This window comes from Elephas maximus, chromosome 27 (genome assembly GCF_024166365.1).
Source record: "Elephas maximus indicus isolate mEleMax1 chromosome 27, mEleMax1 primary haplotype, whole genome shotgun sequence".
Classification (NCBI taxonomy): domain Eukaryota; kingdom Metazoa; phylum Chordata; class Mammalia; order Proboscidea; family Elephantidae; genus Elephas; species Elephas maximus.
The window spans coordinates 27,075,441-27,099,016 of NC_064845.1; the positions used below are offsets into that span (position 1 = coordinate 27,075,441).

Genomic DNA, 23,576 nt, shown 5'->3' on the forward strand with positions numbered 1-23,576 from the left:
GTATACTAGAGAGGTGGGATCAATAACGCAAATATAGAAAGGCTGTTTAAATGATTATGGCAGTCCTGAATACGACAGGAGTCCACTACTGATGTTCTCGTTAGTTACCGTTGAGTCAGCCCCTGTCTCACGGCAACCCCAAGTGTTACAGACCAGAATTGTTCCATAGGGTTTTCTCGGCTGTAGTCTTTATGTAAGTGTATCGCCAGGCCTTTCTTCCACAGGGCCACCGGGTGACTTAGGTCAGTAGTCAAGTGCAAGCTGTTTGTGCCGCTCAGGCACTTTTCATTTTTAGGAGCTCCCAGTTATGGAGTTCTTCTGCATTGTTAGTAATGTTTTGTATACTGTTTATACCATGTATTAGGGCTCCTAATGTTGTCCCGGTTTTTTTCTCCCAAGATCTTTATCGTCGTAGATTTTATATTTAGATCTTTGATCCATTTTGAATTTGCTTTTATGCAGGGTGTGAGGTATGGGTCTTATTTCATTTTTTTGCAGATGGATTTCCACTTATGCCAGCACCATTTGTTGAAAAGACAGTCTTTTCCCCATTTAACTGATTTGCGGCCTTGGTCAAATATCAGCTGCTCATATGTGGATGGATTTATGTCTAGATTCTCAATTCTGTTCCACTGGTCTATGTATCTGTTGTTGAACAAGTACTGAGCTGTTTTGACGACTGTGACTGTATAATAGGTTCTAAAATCAGGTAGAGTGAGGCCTCCCACTTTGTTCTTCTTTTTCAGTAATGCTTTACTTATCCACGGCCTTTTTCCCTTCCATATGAAGTTGGTGATTTGTTTCTCCATCTCATTAAAAAATATTGTTGGGATTTGGATCAGAATTGCATTGTATCTATAGATTGCTTTTGGTAGAATAGACGTTTTTACAATGTTAAGTCTTCCTATCCATGAGCAAGGTATGTTTTTCCACTTATGTAGGTCTCTTTTGGTGTCTTGCAGAAGATTTTTGTAGTTTTTTGTGTGTAAGTCTTTTACATCTCTGGAAACATTTATTCCTAAGTATTTTATCTTCTTGGGGGCTACTGTAAATGGTATTGATTTGGTGGTTTCCTCTTCGATGTTCTTTTTGTTAGTGTAGAGGGATCCAATGGATTTTTTTTTTCTTTTTAATAACTTTTATTAAGCTTCAAGTGAACGTTTACAAATCCAATCAGTCTGTCACATATAAGTTTACATACATCTCACTCCCTACTCCCACTTGCTCTCCCCCTCTTGAGTCAGCCCTTTCAGTCTCTCCTTTCTTGACAATTTTGCCGGCTTCCCTCTCTCTCTATCCTCCCATCCCCCCTCCAGACAAGAGTTGCCAACACAATCTCAAGTGTCCACCTGATATAATTAGCTCACTCTTCATCAGCGTCTCTCTCCCACCCGCTGACCAGTCCCTTTCATGTCTGATGAGTTGTCTTCGGGGATGGTTCCTGTCCTGTGTCAACAGAAGGTCTGGGGAGCATGGCCGCCGGGATTCCTCCAGTCTCAGTCAGACCACTAAGTTTGGTCTTTTTATGAGAATTTGGGGTCTGTATCCCACTGATCTCCTCCTCCCTCAGGGGTCCTCTGCTGTGCTCCCTGTCAGGGCAGTCATCGATTGTGGCCGGGCACCAACTAGTTCTTCTGGTCTCAGGATGATGTAGATCTCTGGTTCATGTGGCCCTTTCTGTCTCTTGGGCTCTTAGTTGTCATGTGCCCTTGGTGTTCTTCATTTTCCTTTGCTCCAGGTGGGTTGAGACCAATTGCTGCATCTTAGATGGCCGCTTGTTAGCATTTAAGACCCCAGACACCACATTTCAAAGTGGGATGCAGAATGATTTCATAATAGAATTATTTTGCCAATTGACTTAGAAGTCCCCGCAAACCATGTTACCCAGACCCCCGCGCTTGCTCCGCTGACCTTTGAAGCATTCATTTTATCCCGGAAACTTCTTTGCTTTTGGTCCAGTCCATTTGAGCTGACCTTCCATGTATTGACTGTTGTCTTTCCCTTCACCTAAAGCAGTTCTTATCTACTGATTAATCAATAAAAAACCCTCTCCCACCCTCCCTCCCTTCCCGCCTCGTAACCACAAAAGTATGTGTTCTTCTCAGGTTTACTATTTCTCAAGATCTTATAATAGTGGTCTTATACAATATTTGTCCTTTTGCCTCTGACTAATTTTGCTCAGCATAATGCCTTCCAGGTTCCTCCATGTTATGAAATGTTTCACAGATTCGTCACTGTTCTTTATCGATGCGTAGTATTCCATTGTGTGAATATACCACAATTTATTTACCCATTCATCTGTTGATGGACACCTTGGTTGCGTCCAGCTTTTTGCTATCGTAAACAGAGCTGCAATAAACATGGGTGTGCATATATCTGTTTGTGTGAAGGCTCTTGTATCTCTAGGGTATATTCCTAGGAGTGGGATTTCTGGGTTGTATGGTAGTTCTATTTCTAACTGTTTAAGATAACGCCAGATAGATTTCCAAAGTGGTTGTACCATTTTACATTCCCACCAGCAGTGTATGAGAGTTCCAATCTCTCCGCAGCCTCTCCAACATTTATTATTTTGTGTTTTTTGGTTTAATGCCAGCCTTGCTGGTGTGAGATGGAATCTCATCGTAGTTTTAATTTGCATTTCTCTAATGGCTAATGATCGAGAGCATTTTCTCATGTATCTGTTGGCTGCCTGAATATCTTCTTTAGTAAAGTGTGTCTTCATATCCTTTGCCCACTTCTTGATTGGGTTGTTTGTCTTTTTGTGGTTGAGTTTTGACAGAATCATGTAGATTTTAGAGATCAGGCTCTGGTCGGAGATGTCATAGCTGAAAATTCTTTCCCAATCTGTACGTGGTCTTTTTACTCTTTTGGAGAAGTCTTTAGATGAGCATAGGTGTTTGATTTTTAGGAGCTCCCAGTTATCGGGTTTCTCTTCATCATTTTTGGTAATGTTTTGTATTCTGTTTATGCCTTGTATTAGGGCCTCTAGGGTTGTCCCAATTTTTTCTTCCATGATCTTTATCGTTTTAGTCTTTATGTTTAGGTCTTTGATCCACTTGGAGTTAGTTTTTGTGCATGGTGTGAAGTATGGGTCCTGTTTCATTTTTTTGCAAATGGATATCCAGTTATGCCAGCACCATTTGTTAAAAAGGCTATCTTTTCCCCAGTTAATTGACACTGGTCCTTTGTCAAATATCAGCTGCTCATACGTGGATGGATCTATGTCTGGGTTCTCAATTCTGTTCCATTTGTCTATGTGCCTGTTGTTGTACCAATACCAGGCTGTTTTGACTACTGTGGCTGTATAATAGGTTCTGAAATCAGGTAAGGTGAGGCCTCCCACTTTCTTCTTCTTTTTCAGTAATGCTTTGCTTATCCGGGGCTTCTTTCCCTTCCATATGAAATTGGTGATTTGTTTCTCTATCCCCTTAAAATATGACATTGGAATTTGGATTGGAAGTGCGTTAAATGTATAGATGGCTTTTGGTAGAATAGACATTTTTACTATGTTAAGTCTTCCTATCCATGAACAGGGTATGTTTTTCCACTTAAGTATGTCCTTTTGAATTTCTTGTAGTAGAGCTTTGTAGTTTTCTTTGTATAGGTGTTTTACATCCTTGGTAAGATTTATTCCTAAGTATGTTATCTTCTTGGGGGCTACTGTGAATGGTATTGATTTGGTTATTTCCTCTTCGGTGTTCTTTTTGTTGATGTAGAGGAATCCAAGTGATTTTTGTATGTTTATTTTATAACCTGAGACTCTGCCAAATTCTTCTATTAGTTTCAGTAGTTTTCTGGAGGATTCCTTAGGGTTTTCTGTGTATATAATCATGTCATCTGCAAATAGTGATAACTTTACTTCTTCCTTGCCAATCCAGATACCTTTTATTTCTCTGTCTAGCCTAATTGCCCTGCCTAAGACTTCCAACACGATGTTGAATAAGAGCGGTGATAAAGGACATCCTTGTCTGGTTCCCGTTCTCAAGGGAAATGCTTTCAGGTTCTCTCCATTTAGAGTGATATTGGCTGTTGGCTTTGCATAGATGCCCTTTATTATGTTGAGGAATTTTCCTTCAATTCCTATTTTGGTAAGAGTTTTTATCATGAATGGGTGTTGGACTTTGTCAAATGCCTTTTCTGCATCAATTGATAAGATCATGTGGTTTTTATCTTTTGTTTTATTTATGTGATGGATTACATTAATGGTTTTTCTGATATTAAACCAGCCTTGCATACCTGGTATAAATCCCACTTGATCAGGGTGAATTATTTTTTTGATGTGTTGTTGGATTCTATTGGCTAGAATTTTGTTGAGGATTTTTGCATCAATGTTCATGAGGGATATAGGTCTATAATTTTCTTTTTTTGTAATGTCTTTACCTGGTTTTGGTATCAGGGAGATGGTGGCTTCATAGAATGAGTTGGGTAGTATTCCGTCATTTTCTATGCTTTGGAATACCTTTAGTAGTAGTGGTGTTAACTCTTCTCTGAAAGTTTGGTAGAACTCTGCAGTGAAGCCGTCCGGGCCAGGGCTTTTTTTTGTTGGGAATTTTTTGATTACCGTTTCAATCTCTTTTTTTGTTATGGGTCTATTTAGTTGTTCTACTTCTGAATGTGTTAGTTTAGGTAGGTAGTGTTTTTCCAGGAATTCATCCGTTTCTTCTAGGTTTTCAAATTTGTTAGAGTACAATTTTTCATAATAATCTGAAATGATTCTTTTAATTTCATTTGGTTCTGTTGTGATGTGGTCCTTCTCATTTCTTATTCGGGTTATTTGTTTCCTTTCCTGTATTTCTTTAGTCAGTCTAGCCAATGGTTTATCAATTTTGTTAATTTTTTCAAAGAACCAGCTTTTGGCTTTGTTAATTCTTTCAATTGTTTTTCTGTTCTCTAATTCATTTAGTTCAGCTCTAATTTTTATTATTTGTTTTCTTCTGGTGCCTGATGGATTCTTTTGTTGCTCACTTTCTATTTGTTCAAGTTGTCGGGACAGTTCTCTGATTTTGGCTCTTTCTTCTTTTTGTATGTGTGCATTTATTGATATAAATTGGCCTCTGAGCACTGCTTTTGCTGTGTCCCAGAGGTTTTGATAGGAAGTATTTTCATTCTCGTTGCTTTCTATGAATTTCCTTATTCCCTCCTTGATGTCTTCTATCACCCAGTCTTTTTTCAGGAAGGTATTGTTCATTTTCCAAGTATTTGATTTCTTTTCCCTAGTTTTTCTGTTATTGATCTCTAGTTTTATTGCCTTGTGGTCTGAGAAAATGCTTTGTAATATTTCGATGTTTTGGACTCTGCAAAGGTTTGTTTTATGACCTAATATGTGGTCTATTCTAGAGAATGTTCCATGTGCGCTAGAAAAAAAAGTATATTTTGCAGCAGTTGGGTGGAGAGTTCTGTATAAGTCAATGAGGTCAAGTTGGTTGATTGTTGTAATTAGATCTTCCGTGTCTCTATTGAGCTTCTTACTGGATGTCCTGTCCTTCTCCGAAAGTGGTGTGTTGAAGTCTCCTACTATAATTGTGGAGGTATCTATCTCGCTTTTCAGTTCTGTTAAAATTTGATTTATGTATCTTGCAGCCCTGTCATTGGGTGCATAAATATTTAATATGGTTATGTCTTCCTGATCAATTGTCCCTTTTATCATTATATAGTGTCCTTCTTTATCCTTTGTAGTGGATTTAAGTCTAAAGTCTATTTTGTCAGAAATTAATATTGCTACTCCTCTTCTTTTTTGCTTATTGTTTGCTTGATATACTTTTTTCCATCCTTTGAGTTTTAGTTTGTTTGTGTCTCTAAGTCTAAGGTGTGTCTCTTGTAGGCAGCATATAGATGGATCGTGTTTCTTTATCCAGTCTGAGACTCTCTGTCTCTTTATTGGTGCATTTAGTCCATTTACATTCAGGGTAATTATAGATAAATAAGTTTTTAGTGCTGTCATTTTGATGCCTTTTTATGTGTGTTGTTGACAATTTCATTTTTCCAGATACTTTTTTGTGCTGAGGCGTTTTTCTTAGTAAATTGTGAGATCCTCATTTTCATAGTGCTTGACTTTATGTTAGTTGAGTTGTTATGTTTTTCTTGGTTTTTAGCTTGAGTTATAGAGTTGTTATACCTTTTTGTGGTTACCTTATTATTTACCCCTATTTTTCTAAGTAAAAACCTAACTTGTATTGTTCTATATCACCTTGTATCACTCTCCATATGGCAGTTCAATGCCCCCTGTATTTAGTCCCTCTTTTTGATTATTGTGATCTTTTACCTATTGACTTCCACGATTCCCTGTTATGTGTATTTTTTTTTAATTAATCTTAATTTGTTTGTTTTTGTGATTTCCCTGTTTGAGTTGATATCAGGACGTTCTGTTTTGTGACCTTGTGTTGTGCTGATATCTGATATTATTGGTTCTCTGACCAAACAATATCCTTTAGTATTTCTTGTAGCTTTGGTTTGGTTTTTGCAAATTCTCTAAACTTGTGTTTGTCTGTAAATATCTTAATTTTGCCTTCATATTTCAGAGAGAGTTTTGCTGAATATATGATCCTTGGCTGGCAGTTTTTCTCCTTCAGTGTTCTGTATATGTCGTCCCATTCCCTTCTTGCCTGCATGGTTTCTGCTGAGTAGTCAAAACATATTCTTATTGATTCTCCCTTGAAGGAAACCTTTCTTTTCTCCCTGGCTGGTTTTAAAATTTTCTGTTTATCTTTCGTTTTGGTGAGTTTGATGATAATATGTCTTGGTGTTTTTCTTTTTGGATCAATCTTAAATGGGGTTCGATGAGCCTCTTGGATAGATATCCTTTCGTCTTTCATGATGTCAGGGAAGTTTTGTGTCAGGAGTTCTTCAACTATTTTCTCTGTGTTTTCTGTCCCCCCTCCCTGTTCTGGGACTCCAATCACCCGCAGGTTATCCTTCTTGATAGAGTCCCACATGATTCTTAGGGTTTCTTCATTTTTTTAAATTCTTTTCTCTGATTTTTTTTTCAGCTATGTTGGTGTTGATTCCCTGGTCCTCCAGATGTCCCGGTCTGCATTCTAATTGCTCGAGTCTGCTCCTCTGACTTCCTATTGCGTTGTCTAATTCTGTAATTTTATTGTTAATCTTTTGGATTTCTACATGTTGTCTCTCTATGGATTCTTGCAACTTATTAATTTTTCCACTATGTTCTTGAATAATCTTTTTGAGTTCTTCAACAGTTTTATCAGTGTGTTCCTTGGCTTTTTCTGCAGTTATCCCAATTTCATTTGTGATATCATTAAAAAAAAGCATTCTGTAAATTAGTTTTTTATATTCTATATCTGATAATTCCAAGATTGTATCTTCATTTGGGAAAGATTTTGATTCTTTTGTTTGGGGGGTTGGAGAAGCTGTCACGGTCTGCTTCTTTAAGTGGTTTGATATGGATTGTTGTCTCCGAGCCATCACTGGGAAACTAGTTTTTCCAGGAAATCCGCTAAAAAAAAATGCAGTCAGATCCCTATCAGAGTTCTCCCTTTGGCTCAGGCTATTCAGATGTTAATGAAGCCGCCTGGGGAGGGTGGGGGAGGGAACAGAGAGATAGGAGAGTAGCACCTCAGAATATAGCCAGAGTTGCTTGTCTTGCTTGGAATGACTATTATATCTGAGATTCCCGCGGGCGCGTCGCCTATGTGTGCTGGCTGTGTGGAGATTGCCCCCGGGGGGTCTGGCCCGCTGGAGTCACGGTCAGATCCTCCGCTTCTAGCCCCACGCCCAGCGTCAAGGCTCCCCTACTGGGACGGTGCACTCTCGACTCCAAAATCAGTCGCTGCCTCCCGGGGACTTCTCCTACCGGCTGAGTCCCACGCCGCCCGCGCGCGACCCGGCTGGTCCCCTTCCTGGGGTTAGTTCAGGGGGGTGGAGCAACTCTCCATGTTTATGCCGTACCTGCGTCCAGTCCAAATCCCTGCGGGACGGTTCCCCGGCTCGGACGCTGCTCTTTCTGCTCCAAGACCAGTCACTGCCTCCCGGGGACTTCTCCTACCGGCTGCATCCCACGCCGCCTGTGGAACCGGCTGGTCCCCCTCCCGGGGTTAGTTCAGGGGGGTGGAGCAGCTGTCTGTGCTTGTGCCGTACCTGACTGGTATGCTGGCTCCAGGCTCTGGAAACAATCGCTGCTTCCCCGTATTAGTTCGTTCTCCGTCTCTAAATCTGTGTTTGTTGTTCAGGGTTCGTAGATTGTTATGTATGTGATCGATTCACTTGTTTTTCCGTGTCTTTGTTGTAAGAGGGATCCGAGGTAGCGTCTGCCTAGTCCGCCATCTTGGCTCTGCCCCCAATGGATTTTTTATGTTTATCTTGTATCCTGATTCTCTGCTGAACTCTTCTATTAGTTTCAGTAGTTTTCTTCAGGATTCCTTAGGATTTTCTGTGTATAAGATCATGTCATCTGCAAATACAGATACTTTGACTTCTTCCTTACCAATCTGGATGCCCTTTATTTCTTTACCTCGCCTAATTGCTCTGGGTAGGACCTCCAGCCAGAGCAAGAGTGGTGATAAAGGGCATACTTGTCTGGTTCCCATTCTAAAGGGGAATGCTTCCAGGCTCTCTTCACTTAGGATGATGTTGGCTATTGGCTTTGTATAAATGCCCTGTATTATGTTGCCAAATTTTTCTTGTATTCCTGTTTTGCTGAGAGTTTTATCATGAATGGGTGTTGAACTTTGTCAAATGCCTTTTCTGCATCAATTGATAAAATCATGTGATTCTTGCCTTTTGTTTTATTTATGTGGTGGATTACATTAATTGTTTTTCTAATGTTGAACCATCCCTGTATACCTGGTATGAATCCCACTTGCTCATGGTGAATTATTTTTTGATGTGTTGTTGAATTCTATTGGCTAGAATTTTGTTGAGGATTTTTGCATCTACATTCATGAGGAATATAGGTCTATAATTTTCTTTTCTTGTGGTGTCTTTACCTGGTTTTCGTATCAGGGATATGGTGGCTTCATGGGATGAGTTTTTAAGTATTCCATCCTTTTCAATGCTCTGAAATACCTTTAGTAGTAGTGGCATTAACTCTTCTCTGAAAGATTGGTAGAACTCTGCAGTGAAGCCATCCAGGCTAGGGCTTTTTTTTTTTGGAGGTTTTTCGATTGCCTTTTCAATCTCTTCTTTTGTTATGGGTCTATTTAGTTGTTCTACCTCTGTTTGTGTTAGTTTAGGTATGTAGTGTGTTTCTAGGAATTCATCCATTTCTTCCAGGTTTTCAAATTTGTAAAAGTACAATTTTTCATCATAATCTGATATGATTCTTTTAATTTCAGTTGGGTCTGTTGAAATATCATGCATCCCATTTCTTATTGGGGCTCTTTGCTTCCTCTCCTGTTTTTCTTTTATCACTTTGATCAATGGTTTATCACTTTCGTTGATTTTTTCAAAGAACCAGCTTTTGGTCTTGTTAATTCTTTCAATTGTTTTTCTGTTTTCTGTTTCATTTAGCTCTGCTGTAATTTTTATTGTTTTGTTCTGGTGTCTGAGGATTTCTTTTGTTGTTCTCTTTCTATTTGTTCAAGTTGTAGGGATAATTCTTTGATTTTGACCCTTTCTTCTTTTTGTATGTGTTCATTTATTGATATAAATTGACCTCTGAGCACTGCTTTTACTGTGTCGCAAAGGTTCTCATAGGAAGTGTTTTCATTCTCATTGGATTCTGTGAATTTCTTTATTCTATCCTTAAGGTCTTGTATACTCCAGTCTTTTTCGAGCAAGGTATTATTCAGTTTCCAAGTATTAGATTTCTTTTCCCTGCTTTTTCTGTTATTCATTTCTAGTTCTATGGCCTTATGGTCAGAGAAGATTCTTTGTAATGTTTCAATCTTTTGGATTCTGTGGTCTATTGTAGAGAATGTTCCATGTGCATTGGAAAAGAAAGTATATGTGGCTGCTGTTGGGTGGAGTGTTTTGTATATGTCTATGAGGTCAGGTTGGTTGATTGTGGCGTCGAGATCTTCCGTGTCTTTATTGAGCTTCTTTCTGTATGTCCTGTCCTTCATCGAAAGCAGTGTGTTGAAATCTCCTACTATTATTGTGGCACTGTTTATCTCACTTTTTAATACTGATAGAGTTTGTTTTATGTGTCTTGCAGCCCTGTCATTGGGTGCAAAAATATTTAATATGGTTATATCTTTTTAGTATATTGTCCCTTTAATCATTATATAGTGTCCTTCCTTATCCTTTCCGATGGACTTAACTTTAAAGTCTCTTTTGTCACAAATTACTATTGCCACTCCTGCTCTTTTTTGATTGTTGTTTGCTTGATATATTTTTTTCCACCCTTTGTGTTTTAGTTGGTTTGTGTCTGTAAGTCTAAGGTGTGTCTCTCGTAAGCAGCATATAGAGGGATTTTTTTTAAACCCATTCTGCCACTCTCCATCTCTTTATTGGTGCATTTAGTCCATTTACATTCAGCGTAGTTATGGATAGGTATGATTTTTTTTTTCTTTAATGAATATAGTGCTGTCATTTTGATGTCTTTTTTTGTGTGTTGTTGACAGTTTCTTTTTCGCACTTAATTTTATGTGCTGAATAGTTTACCTTTCCTCATATTCCTTGTTGTTGATTTTTTTTTTCTGGTGAGTCTGTATTTTTTTCTTGCATTTTATTTTCATGTGTTGGATAGTTTGTCTCTTTTGTGGTTACCTTATTATTTACCCTTACTTTTCTAAATTTAAACCTAACTTTTATTTCGGTGTATTGCCTTGTCTTTGTCTCCATATGGAAGGTCTATGACTACATTTCTCAGTCCCGCTTTATTTTTTTAATGTTGTCTTCTTTTACATAATAACATCACTTTTTCCCTGTTTTGAGCTTTTTTTAAAATAATTTATGTTGTGCTATAAGTGAAAGTTTACAAATCAAGTCAGTCTGTCACATATAAGCTTATATACACCTTACTCCATACTCCCACTTACTCTTGAGCGTTTTTTAAATTTTGATTTATTTTTTTGTTTTCACTGTCTTGGTTGACATCTGATTGCTCCGCCCAGTGTTCTAGTCTTGGGCTGATACCTAGTATTATTGATTTTCTAACCAACGAACTCCCTTTAGTATTTCTTGTAGTTTTGGTTTGGTTTTTATGAATTCCCTAAACTTCTGTTTATCTGGAAATGTCCTAATTTGACCTTCATATTTGAGACACAGTTTTGCTGGATATATAATTCTTGCCTGGCAATTTTTTGCCTTGAGTTTTTTATATAAGGCATCCTATTGCCTTGTTGCCTGCATGGTTCCTGCCATGTACTCCGAGCTTATTCTTATAGACTCTTCTTTGTAGGTGACTTTTCGTTTATCTCTAGATGCTCTTAAAATTCTCTCTTTATCTTTGGTTTTGGAAAGTTTGACTATAATATGTTTTGGTGCCTTTCTTTTAACATCTACCTTATGTGGAATTCGATGAGCATCTTAGAGAGATATCTTTTCATCTTTCACGATATCAGGGAAGTTTTCTGCCAAGAATCTTCAATGATTCTCTGTGTATTTTCTGTTATCCCTCCCTGTTCTGGTACTGCAGTCATTCATAGGTTATTTATCTTGTTAGAGTCCCACATGATTCTTAAGGTTTCTTCATTTTTTTCAAATTCTTTTATATGATTTTTCTTGTAATATATTGGTGCCAAGTGCTTTATTTTCAACTTCAGAGATTCTGCTTTCCACTTACTTAGTTCTGCTCCTCTGACTTTCTATTCATTTGCTCCTTCTGTAATTTTATTGTTACTCTTCTGAGTTTCTAATTGCTGTCTGTCCATGGATTTTTCCAGCTTATTAAATTTTTCATTATGTTCTTGTATAACCTTTTTTATTTCTTCAACTACTTTCTCTGTGTGTTCCTTGGCTTGTTCTGTGTATCTCCTCATTTCCTTCCTGATGTCTTGAAGGGTTCTGTATATTAATCTTTTGTATTCTGCCTTTGGCAATTCCAGGAAGGCACTTTCATCTAGAAGATCCCTTGATTCTTTGTTTTGAGAGCTTGTTGAGGTGATCACGGTCTGTTGCTTTATGTGACTTGATATCTACTGTTGTCTCTGAGCCATCTATAAGTTATTGTATTAGTTTATTTTATGTTTGCTTACTGTGTTGTAGCTTTTTGCTTTGGTTTGTTCTGATATTCCCAAATGGGGTGCCTGGGTGAGCTAGCTTAATTATTTTCACCTTTGGAGCTCTGATGTCCTGTCCCTGGATGGCTACAGCTGTTATCAGGTATATCAGTCTAGGGGTCCATTCAATTTTCTTGCATGAATTCAGCTCAGGTGTCCAGGTAGCTGATTATCAATATGTGGTACAGCCTTTGTCCTACAGTCTTAGAGGGGCAGGGGTGATTGGTGTAGGTACTGGTACCTGGTTGCAGCAGGGCATCATACTCTAAACAAGGCCGGGGTCCTGAGAATCGTCCCCCACATGTCTGTGAGGAAAGCTTGTCCCTGTTCCCTAGAGCCTATAGGTGGGGGGGGGCTCTGCAGACAGACCATGGGCACCCAATGTTTTGGGTTGTAAGGACTGGGAGGTACCAGTTCTCCTTGGATCCTTGTCACGGGTGGCTGGGTGACCTGAGTGGAGCCTCCAGTCCTCTAGCCCCTGATGTGGGTAGGTGAGGACACTGTGTAATAAGCAAAGCAATGTCAAACATCAAATTCTCACCTCTCAACCACACAGCTGAAACAGTTGTAGTCTGCCAAGGAGGGCCTATTCTCCTGAAATAGGCCCACACAAGTCCATGCAGAGGGGAAAGGTACTCAAAGTTCATGGACCGTTTATGCCTAGACAGGAGCCGCTCCTGTCCCGAGCTCTTCTGCTTAATGGAGCTGGCAAATTATCTTTTCCCCTAATTGCAAATTTATTCCTTCTCCAAGACTGGCAGGATGGCTCTAGGTGCTGAATAGGGCCTATCTCAGGGCCAGGGAAATCAGCTATTGAAGCCAGCTTGGGATCGGGGAGGGGGGTGGTGTGGTAAAATATACGCAGGTACTTACCTTTTGCCAAGAGCACCGTTCTTCTCTGGTTCCAGAGGTATGAGTAGGCCGTGTGGCTGGCTGCTTCTCCCTGAGGAAACTGCTGCCGAACACTAGTACCAGCCTGCCACAGCCACTCCCAGGAATGGTGCCTGAGTGCTCCCAGGGATTCAGGTCCAGTAACGCCTCTCTGCTTCTGAAATGTCTGTTCCTCCCCCTGACTCTCAGTTCATTTTCTAACCTGCCTTTGATGTTCAGGGCTCCTGGCTTGTCATAAATATACTCATTTCACTTGTTTTTTCAGGTCTTTGTTGTAAGAGGGCTCACTGGAAGCATTTGTTTATTCCACCATTTTGGTCACTCCCTCCTCTGCATCCATATTTTAGGTATCTGTTTAGAGCAGTATCTCACTCCTGGTAACAAATTCTGTCTTGGTTATCTAGGGCTGCTATGACGGGAATACCACAAGTGGATGGCTTTAAGACAGAGAATTATTCTCTCAGTCTAGGAAGCTAGAAGACTGAATTCAGGGTGCAAGCTCCAGACGATGGCTTCCTCTCTCTGTTAGCTCTGGAGGAAGGTCCTTGTCATCAATCTTCCCTTGGTCTAGGAGCCTCTTAGTGCAGGAACCTCAGTTCCAAAGGATGCACTCTTCTCCTGATGCTGCTTCTTGATTGTATTAGGTCCCTGTGTCTGTCTGCTCACTACTGTCTGGTATGTCAAAATAGATCGGCTTAAGATACAATCTAATTTTGTATATTGAGTCCTGCCTCATTAACATAACTGCTACTAATCCCATCTCATTAACATCATAGAGATAGGATTTACAACACACAGGAAAATCACATCAGATGACAAAATTGTGGACACATACTTGGTATCATAAAAAATTTTTTTTTTTTTTTTAGCCTAGCCAAATTGATACACATATTTTTGGGGGACACAATTCAATCCATGACAGGGCGGTTGTAAAATTAGTAAGTATACTTTCCTTTGGGAAAGGCCAGATTCAAAACCAGTTATCTTCAAGGACTTACACATCCTTTGGTCATGATCTTTCATGTGAAGGATCATGGAGTAGGGACAAGACAATGGGAATTTTACATAAATACTTTTGGGGACACTTTGGAAGGCTTCAAATCAAGTAGCGAGGCTGTGCCCTCTTTGTTCTGAGTATAATGGAGGTAAAATCTACCAACCCTCACCAGAGGGATACCCTCATCATCAGGGTATCTCTTGGGAGATACCCATTGCTAATAGGACCTATGTTCAAATAGTAAGTGGATTTTATTCAACTAACTCCCTCCAACAGTTATACATTTGTTTTAGTTGTGATTTGCGGATATTCACATTTAGTAGATTTTCCCTGTCACCAAGCTATGGCAACTTTTGTGGCTAAGAAATTGCTGGAAAATATCGTTCCCACTTGGGTCTCCAGCCATCCTTTGCAGTGATTTAGGTATCCCACTTTACTGGACAAGTGATTGCTGCTATTTGTAAAATATTTCCTGTTTTTTGTCAGCTCCATTGTTCTTACCACACGCAGCCCTCTGGATTTGTCGAACGGAACAATGGTATCATAAAGACCTAATTGGCAAAACTTTCATCTTCAGTGTGGCTGACCTGACCCTCATAAATTGACCCCTTATGAGATAATTGCAGGGTAGCCAATGAATTTACCTTATTTATCAGGAACTGCTGATTCAGATTTGATCCACACCAATTTATTAAAATATTGCCAGGCCTTAATTCATTATGCCAAGGAGTATGCTCCTCAAGCAAGCATTTGATGGCGGAGGTACAATGCCTCCTCTTGGACCTAGCAACTATGTTTATTGGAAGACACACCAATTAAAGGATTCACTTGAGCCTTGTTGGAAGGGTCCATACCTATTCCCCCTAATTCATCCTTGTGTGGCTAAATTACTAGGAGTTAAGGAGTGGGTCCATTTATCTCAACTGAAAAAGACTATAGCACCTGTTTGTACGAGAAGTCACAGAGGAACTCAAAGTGAAATTCACTTGTGTTCAAACATGAAGTAGATGACTACAAGAGTGGATGACTTACCCCAGGTCATGGAGCTGGAACATGCAGGTGGCTAAGCTTTAGACTGTGTTCTACCGCTATCTTTCTAGCTTTAGCTTTTCTGTATGTTATATACTTAAGAATTATTTTTTTGGTAAACATTTATGCAACTTTTGGAGATTTTTGGAGTTAGTTTGGTAATTTTAACCAAACCCATTGCTGTTGAGTTCTTTCTGACTCATAGCGACCCCACAGGACAGAGTAGAACTGCCCCGCAGGGTTTCCAAGGAGCACTTGGTCCATTTGAACTGCAGACCTTTTGGTTAGCAGCTGAATGTTAACTACTACACCATCAGGGTTTCCTTGGTAATTACAGGCACAGTTATTTTTTCTGAATGTTTGTGGTAGTATTCCTTTTCCATATTTGTGTTCTAATCATGACTCCCATTACTGCTTTAATATCTTTATTGTTTCCTTTTTCTATTGCTTGATAAGAAAATGCTTTTATCAAATTAGTTATTTCAGTAGCCAGTGCTAACAATTTAATTGAGTGCTGGATGCATCACTCTTCCCCTCAGTCTACACAAGATCATACCGATCCTTTTGCTGTGCCAGTATTAGATTATAAATCCACACCTGATTTTACTGTTGATTTTGAGAAACTCTTTAAATGGGCTATTCATGTCACATCATGGCTACTTCCAGAATTACCCACTTATCCATTAACTCCCTGTTTCAATCTTACCAATGCATGGTTAGAATGTTTTATTCTACCCACACCATGCAATCTTTTTCTCGATGGTGTTCAATATTATTCTACAGTAGTAGCAGATAGTCATTTTAAAAATAATAAAAAACTCTCAGTTTGTGCGTGACTCAAGGATCCCTGGAATTTGGAGAATTATCCATTCGTGATGATTCATTAACTGCAAAGTGACTCAGAAGGGCCAATCAGTCCATCCCATTTCCTTATATTCAAACCTGGGCAGGCATGTTGTGTGCCCCATCTAGATGTGTCTTTTTGTGTGGAGGATCAGCTTATTCAAGGAAAAACTCTGGTAAGTCACTCTATATTTGGGCATTGTCATGTTTACATGGTTGGAATATATGCTAGGCCCATGTACCTTAAAGATGCTAGGAGTTACCATGAGTATTCATTCATACAATGACACCTTGCTATGGAACAGTAACTTGAAATTAATATCCATAAAGAAGATAGAACTTGTCCTCTCAGATAATCCCATCATTTATTACCCAGGATGGGGAGATCCTTCGTATGTGCTGTTGTGCCCTGGCTTGGTACTATGCAATAGAACATCCCATTAGCAATTTATCTGCCACTATGGCTAAAATTGTTGATGATGTGGCCAATGGAATGGCCGCCCAACAAAAACTTTAGAATCCTTGGCAAAAGTAGTATTGGACCATGGAATAGTTCTAGATTTCCTCTTAGCCCAGCAAGGAGAGTATTGCTCCATTGCTAACACCTGTTGTTGCTCTTAGATTAACTGGAGATGTTGAAAAGGATATTGCTAAGATTCATCCAATGGCTGTTTGGTTACAGTCTATACCCCCTATAATTTTACCATTCTTTTTTTATGTCTTCAATTGGCTACTTAATAGTGCAGGTTCTTGGTTACAGTCTCTGTTGCAAACTGGGTTAATTATTTTAACAATAATCTTTATTATTGGAATTTTAAAATGTGCTATGCGATGTGCATCTACAACAGGAACTGATAACCCTGCTTCATCTCATGCTCAGAGAATTATGTATATCAACACTGCATTCAAGATCATGCTCAAAGAATTATGCATATCAACACTGCATTCAGGAACCCAAAATCAGAGAAGCCTTATGACTTACATTAGCCATTTGAAAGTAAGTCAGGTTGTTCCTCCAATGTGGCCATACCCTATCCACTCCCCATACCGAAATCACTGAAGACAGCTGCTCAGCCATAGCATGATGGACATACTGGAGCTGCCTAGCAACCAAGATACTGATGGTCCCTGATTATGGGGGAAAAGGGGCTTAACGTGAAAAACTAGAAAGGCATAAATTATGAGGGTTGAACCACCACCTGGAGTAGCATATTGACAAACTCATGCAGAAGACATTATGCCCATAACTGTGAACAAAGGATGTTCTTCAGAACCCTTGATCAAAAGAACAGAATGATGTGGAATATAAAATCAAAAGAGGCATATGATGTAAAGTAAAATGGGTGAACTAATGCTAAAGCTCAGTATAATCTTTCACACAGATTCAAACCCTGTTGCTTAGGAACCAACCCTGTCATTAAGGAAACTCTATTCTTTGTGATCAGGCTAAGAATGTGGGTATTACATGTCCTGGTGTCTGTAACCAAACCTTATTGAAAGTTTTTGTGTTAGATCACTCCAGAAAACTTCTGTTCTGAGCAAGGTAATGTTTAGCAATCTGTTCCCGACAGTATCTGTTACGCCATCATCATGTCATCATTTCGTGATGGTCATGAGACCCTCTCCACAAACACATACCTTGCAATTTTGTCCTTTAGCCAATTAATGTATGAATTTTTTTTTTAGCTGTATGTAACCACTAATGTTAAAAATCATGTTTTGCTTTCTCCCACCTTTGATTGATTTCAATCACTGTAAACCAATCAGAATATTGTGTTTTGTAGTTCCTCCCATGGCATATAACTATGTGTAATTTGCACTCTCTCCCTTGGATCCATGAGCTTCGGACGCTGAGGTTTTCACGGTCTCCATTTGAATGACATATTGGCTTCAATAAATGTCTTTGATTTTACTCTAACAGAATTGGAGAATCTCTCTACAACAAGCATAATTTGGTGAAACTACTTGGAGAATCGGCAAATGCACCATCAGAAACTAATAGACAAAGAGACAAAAGGTTTAAATAAAATCAATAAGCTTAATATCAGCATTTACATAAAATCAGTAGTAGACAACTATCCACACCACTCCCTCAAAACAGTAAGTCCAGGCATTTTACAGGTGAATTTTACCAAACTTACAAAAACAAACATCTTTCTTTTATTTAACAAAGTAAATAGGAAGCTAAAAACACAGGACCCAGAGACCAGGTGTGTAGTACAAAGACCTGACGCAGGAGGTGCTGTTCAGACACCTTGCCTTTTAACCCCAAACAGTTGCTGTCAGGCTGATTCTGACTCATGGAGACCCCACATGTGTCAGAGTAGAACTATACTCCATAGGGTTTTAAATGTTTGATTTTTTTAGATTTAGACCCAAAAGGCTTTCTTCTGAGGCACCTCTGGGTAGACTTGAATCTCCAGCCTTTCAGTTAGCAGCCAAGCACGTTAACCGTTTGTCTCAACCTTCTGACATATTCAACTTTTTGATAAGTGCAGTCATTTAAGCAACAGGACCATTCAGAGCCACTTCATTTATTCAAAAAGTCTTCCACATGACTGCTTCAAGGGTATCTTGGCTGGTGATGGCTCTTCTGTGGTTGAAATCCGTGCAAAATGCATATAATATACTTCTGTAAGAAAATATACAATAATTGTATGTGTAGTATGATATAAACTCTGGGAGGAAAAAAAGCAGACAAACATCTATGAAGAATAAGAAAGACTGGAAGAAAATATACCACAATGTTAAGTGAAGTTAAGTTTGAATGACAGAAGTGTGAGTCATTTCTTCTCTTTTGGATTTTTCTTTAGTGAGAAATAATTCAGTAGTTTCCAAATATATTGATGCTTCTTATTAAACTTAAAAACTTTTAATGGTTCTATTACTTCATTGAAACAAACAGAAAACACCTAGCAAAATAGCAAAAGAAAACCTAACCGTATCAATGAGAACATTAAAATTGAATGGACTAAACACGCAGTCCAAAGGCAGAGATTATGTGACCGGATAAAACAGCAAGATCCAACAATGGGTCTTGCTGCTTACAAGAGGAACACCTTATATTCAAAGACACAAGTAGGTTGAAAATAAAGAATAGAAAAAGATATACTATGTAAACAGTAACCATAAGAGAGCTGGAATGGCTATATTAATATCACATTAAATAGACTTTAAAACAAATATTACTATGGACCTTTTTGATAGTCAATACATCTAGAATATATAACAATTATAAATGTCCTTCAACAACAGACCCCCAAAATGCAAGAAGCAGATACTGGAAGGATTAAAAGAGGAAATAGAAAATTTATCAATAATAGTTAGGACTTTCAATACCCCACTCTCAGTCATTGATGGAATAACTACAGAAGACTTTAACACTACTCATCAACTTGACATAACTGATATTTATAAAATGCCCAAGGACTGCAGAACACATGCTCTTTTCAAGTATACATGGAACATTTTCCAGGGTAGGCCTTATACAGGAGCCAAAAACAAGTCTCAATAAAATTAAAAAGACGGAAATTATACAAAGCATGTTCTCTGATTCTCTGACCACAATGGAATTAAATTAGAAATCCACAACAGAAAGAAATATGAGAAAACACCAAATACTTGAAAATTAACGCACTTCAAAATAATCCATGCATCAAAGAAGAAAACAGAAGAGACATTAAAAATAATTTGGACTTAATGAAAACAAAAACACAACATATCAAAACATATGAGATGTATCTCAAGCATTGCTTGTAAAGAAATGTATAACTTTAAATGCCTGTGATAGAAAGAAGAGAAGTCTCAAATAAAAAACCTAAGCTTTCACCTTAGGAAACTACAAAACAATGAGCAAGCTAAACACAAAGCAAGCAAGAGGGATGAAATAATACTGTGGCTGAAAGAAAAACCCAGAGAAAATCAAATAAACCAAGAGTTGGCTTTTTGAAAAGATCAACAAAATTGACAAACCTTTAACCTTTGGCTAGACTGACCAAGAAAACGAAAGAGAAGACACCGATTACCAAAATCAGGAACGAAAGAGGGGGCACCACTACCAACCCTACAGAAACGAGAAGAATTATAAGGGGTCTGCCCGCCCTCTGCCTCGGTCCGCTCGGGCTCTTCTCACGGTGGTGGCTCCGCAGCTGGGGAGACCTGCCAGGGGCCGCTCTGTCTCAGCCGCCAACTCCTCCAGCGCAGGTGCAGGTGAAGCGGTGGCTGTCACCCCCGGGGTAGAACCCCTTCATGCACGAGCTGCGCTTCAGCACTCTGCAGAAGGCCCAGATCGCCATCATGACGCTGATCCTCTTCCCCATCCGACTCCTGTTTGCCGCCTTCATGATGCTGTTCGCCTGGTCCTTCGCTTTTGTACCTTCACTGGGATTTGCTGAGAGAGAACCAGAAGAGCCGCTGGCTTGTGGCAGAAGGTCGTGGACTTCCCGCTCAAGGCAGTCATGCAGACCACGTGATTTGCCGGCGGCTTCCACCCGGTGGCCCAGAAGGGGTGACAGGCCCTACCGACTGAGGCGGCCATCCTGGCCCTTGGCACCACACCCCTCGTACTTCGACGCCGTTCCCGTGACCATGACCATGTCGTCCATCGTGATGAAGGCAGAGAGCAGGGGTATCCCCATATGGGGAACTCTGATCAAGTACATCCGCCCTGTGTGTTCGGATCAGACCAGGACTTGTACAGGAAAACAGTGGAAGAGATAAAGAGAGGGGCTTAGTCCAATGGGAAGTTATGACAATGATTTTTCCAGAAGGTACTTGTACCAATGGGACCTGTCAAACTATCTTCAAGACTGGTGTGTTTATCCTTGGTGTTCCTGTCCAGCCTGTGGTTTTAGGATACCCAAATAAGCTGGACACGATCATGTGGACGTGGCAAGGACCTGGAGTGTGTGGAAATGCTGTGGCTCGCCCTGTGTCAGTTTCACAGTTAGGTGGAAATTGAGTTTCTCCCAGTTTACCACCCTTCCAAGGCGAAGAGGAGCCCGGTGCTATACGCCAGCAGCACGAGGCGCGTCATGGCAGAGACCCTGGGCGTCTCCGTCATGGATTTCACGTTTGAGGATCGTTAGGTGGCCCCAGCGGAATGACAGTCCGTCTCCCCTCCGACACTTGCCTTCTAGAATTCGCCAGGCTTGTGAGAGGCCTGGGGCTAAAGCTAGAAAAACTTGAAAAAGATCAGAAAGCACAAAGGTGAAGAAGGGCGAGAAGACTGACTTGTGAAGTTCACGGAGTACTTGGAGGTACCCCTTTCCGACACGCTGGACTGCATGTTCTCACTGTTTCACGAGAGCGGAGGTGGCAAGATGGACCTGCGGGAATATGTGATCGCCTTGTCCATGGTCTGCAGAGCGTCTGAGACTCTGGACACCATCCAGCTGCCACTCAGGATGTACACATGGCAGAAGGACCGCTGCATAAATGAAGACCTGTCCTGCATTCTGAAGACGGCCTTGGGCGTGGCAGAGCTGCTTCTGATAGACCTCTTCAGCGGTGTGGATGAAGATGAGAAGAATCTCTTTTGCTGACAGGTTTGCACACATGTACCCAGACTTCGCAGAAGAATATCTGTATCCTGACCAGGCACGGTTTGAAACCTGCGCTTAGACTCTTGTCAGCGCCAACCCCGAACAGCCTCTGTACAGACGTCAGCCTGGAAAGCACTGACCCCGGCAGGAAGCATCTCCATAGGAAACTGGACTAGGACAGAAGGTTCTGGAGTGAGGAACCTCCCCGGCTCTGTCACCATGCCCTACCAGGGGCTGTAGCTCCCCATTTGCGCATGAGGATATCTGGTGTTCTCTCTCCCCACAGGGCCTACACACATTGTCTCCAGACTCAGGTTTTAGAAGAGGTAGGGTGCGTAAGGGGCTGTGGTGACAGGATGGTTAAGCACTGGGCCTCTAGCCAAAAGGTCAGTCCTTGGAACCCACTAGCAACTCGGTGGGAGAAAGATGTGAGTCTGCTTACCTAAAGATTTACAGCCTTGGAAATCCTATGGGGCAGTTCTACCCTGTCCTGCTCTTTTTTGATTGTTGTTTGCTTGATATATTTTTTTCCATCCTTTGAGTTTTAGTTTGTTTGTGTCTCTAAGTCTAAGGTGTGTCTCTTGTAGGTAGCATATAGACAAATCTTGTTTTTTAATCCATTCTGCCACTCTCTGTCTCTTCATTGGTGCATTTAGTCCATTTATATTCAGAGTTATTGTGGATAGGTATGAATTTAGTGCTATCATTTTGATGCCTTTTTTGGTGTGTTGTTGACAGTTTCTTTTTCCCACTTAATTTTATGTGCTGAGTAGATTATCTTTATATATTGTCCTTTCCTCATATTTGTTGTTGTCAATTTTGTTTCTGCTGAGTCTCTATTTTTCCCTTGTATTTTATTTTGATGTGTAGGATAGTTTGTCTCCTTTGTGGTTACCTTGTTTACCCCTATTTTTCTAAATTTAAACCAAACTTTTATTCTTTGTATCACCGTATCTTCCTCTCCATATGGAAGGTATATGATTACATTTCTTAGTCACTCTTTAGTATTTTAATGTTGTCTTCTTTTACATAATAATATTGCTATTACTCTGTTTTGAGCTTTTTTTTTTTTTTTTTAAATAATCTGGCTTTGTTTTCTTGGATTACCCTGTCTGGGTTGACTTCTGATTGCTCTGCCCAGTGTTCTAGTCTTGAGTTGATACCTGATATTACTGATTTTCCAACCAAAGAACTCCCTTCAGTATTTCTTGTAGTTTTGGTTTGGTGTTTTAAAAATCCCTAAACTTGTGTTTATCTGGAAATGTCACAATTTCACCTTCATATTAAAGAGACAGTTTTGCTGGGTATTTGATTCTTGGCTGGGAATTCTTTTCCTTCAATTTTTTAAATATGTCATCCCATTGTCTTCTTGCCTGCACGGTTTTGCCGAGTAGTCCGAGCTTATTCTTATTGGCTTTCCTTTGTAGGTGGCTTTTCGTTTATCTATCGCTGCTCTTATAATTCGTTATCTTTGGTTTTGGCAACTTTGATTGTAATATGTCTTGGTGACTTTCTTTTAAGATCTACCTTATGTGGACTTCGATGAGCATCTTGGATAGATATGTTCTCATCTTTCACGATATCAGGGAAGTTTTCTGCCAACAAATCTTCAACAATTCTCTCTGTATTTTCTGTTATTCCTCCCTGTTCTGGTACTCCAATCGCTCGTGGGTTATTTCTCTTGATAGAGTCCCACATGATTCTCAAGGTTTCTTCATTTTTTAAAATTCTTTTATCTGATTTTTCTTCAAATATATTAGGGCCAAGTGATTTATCTTCAAGTTCAAAACTTCCAGCTTCCACTTGCTCAATTCTGCTCCTCTGACTTTCTATTGAGTTGTCTACTTATGTAATTTTATTGTTAATCTTCTGAATTTCTGATTGCTGTCTGCCTATGGATTTTTCCAGCTTATTAAACTTTACCTTATGGTCCTGAATAATCTTTCTAGTTTCTTAAGCTGCTTTATCTGTGTGTTGCCTGGCTTGTTCTGGGGGTTGCCTCATTTCCTTCCTGATGTCTTCAAGGGTTCTGTATATTAAACTTTTGTATTCTGGCTCTGGTAATTCCAGGAATGCACTTGCATCTAGAAGATCCCTGGATCTTTGTTTTGAGAGCTCTATGAGGTGATCATGGTCTGTTTCTTTATGTGACTT

At 39.8% G+C, this 23,576-nt stretch overlaps 1 long non-coding RNA gene and 1 pseudogene across 1 annotated transcript in view; one reads left to right on the forward strand and one right to left on the reverse strand.

Annotated features, from left to right (window-relative positions):
• The window catches only part of LOC126068358 (uncharacterized), a 266,350-nt gene that overhangs the window by 44,990 nt on the left and 197,784 nt on the right, over positions 1-23,576 (reverse strand). The window lies entirely within an intron of this gene.
• On the forward strand, positions 20,094-21,598 carry LOC126068316 (lysophosphatidylcholine acyltransferase 1-like; annotated as a pseudogene).